The 1,794-nt window shown below is 35.1% G+C and overlaps 1 protein-coding gene across 1 annotated transcript in view; it reads left to right on the top strand.

Annotated features, from left to right (window-relative positions):
- Window positions 1–279: 279 nt before the first annotated feature.
- The window catches only part of LOC119578517 (mediator of RNA polymerase II transcription subunit 24-like), a 10,222-nt gene continuing 8,707 nt past the window's right edge, over window positions 280–1,794 (top strand). The window contains exon 1 of the mRNA XM_037926087.1: window positions 280–616. The gene's annotated coding sequence lies outside the window, so the exon portion shown is untranslated. The remainder of the gene's footprint in view (window positions 617–1,794) is intronic.

The following is a 1,794-nucleotide window of genomic DNA, read 5'->3' on the forward strand; positions in this document are numbered from 1 at the left end:
ACACACACACACACACACACACACACACACACACATACGTACTGTATATATATTTTTATTGTGTGTGTACGTGTGTATGTGCAGAAAGTGTGTAAAGATATTCTCCGAGACATTGATATCTAATCTGTTTTTTTTAATATAAAATCAGTAGATCGTAAAATCATATCCCATAGTCGTAATATTATTTTTACGTAGCATGAGAGGTACATGTAATTTTCGGTTAAAAAAGACGCACTCCGTTAGATAAACCCGACATTTTATTTTTTAAGCCTGTAGTCATCATTGTTTGTGTTTACCATTACCACGGGCCTCTTCCACCTTTGGCGTACGGACTTGCGTTTGGACCGTCATAGAGTAAATATCTATCCCGGTAACCGTAAACTGAAGTGAAGTGTGTAGTGGACACATGGACGATAAACTCACCCCAGAACCAGAAAAAAGTCCTGGTACATATAAAGAAATGGACTACGAAACTTAAATAACAGAAGACGCCCAAACAGTGAAGGCGACAGCGAAGCAAACCACCTTCCAAGCAAAACCGAGACGAAGAAGCCGGAAAAAAAAAATCACGCAATTCCAGCCGGTAATGAATAACAACACTGAACCCAACATTCAAGTAAGATCAAGCCAGAATGTAATACTTATACTACTATCAGGAGATTAATAAATTCAATTTTTAACAACCCAATTCAGTTAACAAATGCAGTCAGTAACTCAGAATTTCACAAATACATCTCTGAAGATTCCTTACGAGTATTAGGTATTGGGAAGACAATCAGATTTGAAATAAATGATATTAGAGAAATAAGACCCCTAATGCAAATAAGAAAACTTGAGACATTAATTGCAGACAACCAGCATCAAGTTTAAACACATATTTTACATATGGAACTATTCTCCCAGTTGAAACAGACCTAGATTTAAGAACAATCAAAGAAAAAATAAGAACATTAGGTCAGAATTCACACATTCAAGAAATAATAAGAATAACCAAAGTAATCAAGAAAACAACAAAACAGAAAAATGGATTCAAACAAGATCACTAAGAATCGCATTCAAAGGACCACTGTCAGAAAAGATTGGCCATACCTCCTATCAAGTCAAACAGTATACCTTCCAAATACGCAAATGCTATAATTGCCTCCGATATGGACAAGGGATTCTTACTTGCAGAAACAAAACAAAATATAGTAGATTCAATAGGTTTGACCATAGTTTAAAAGATAGTAGTAATAACCCATATTGTTTCTTTTGTGAAGATCATATAGCAGACAGTAGCTAATGTAGAATACATAATAGAGCACAAGAAATAAACAAATACAATTTTACAGCAAACGATTCAGATATCAAAAAAACACTCCAACAACTGAGACTTACAGAACAAGCTAAAATTAATGCAATTAAAATGCAAACACAAAACCAAAAGAGAACACTAGAATAATTAAAGAAACTCACACTTCACGAGTCAACATAAACCTTAGAAATAGAAGCCAACACCAAAATACACCACAAAGCTTTGCACAAGCTATCTCACAAACACAAAACATCTCACCAGGGAAGAAAACGCCCCCAAGACAAAACCCAAAACATAGTGAACTTAAAAGTTACACCAGAGGCAAATACACAAACAAACAAAAAAGATATAACAGAACCACAAAACAACAAAAACAAACAAAAACATACAAATCCGTAACAATTGCCAATAACATGTATATTACCCACACCCATTACCCACTCTCATCACCCATACCCACACTACCCACACCCATTACTCACTCCCATCACTCATATCCA

This window comes from Penaeus monodon, chromosome 11, assembly GCF_015228065.2.
Source record: "Penaeus monodon isolate SGIC_2016 chromosome 11, NSTDA_Pmon_1, whole genome shotgun sequence".
NCBI classification, from domain to species: Eukaryota; Metazoa; Arthropoda; class Malacostraca; order Decapoda; family Penaeidae; genus Penaeus; species Penaeus monodon.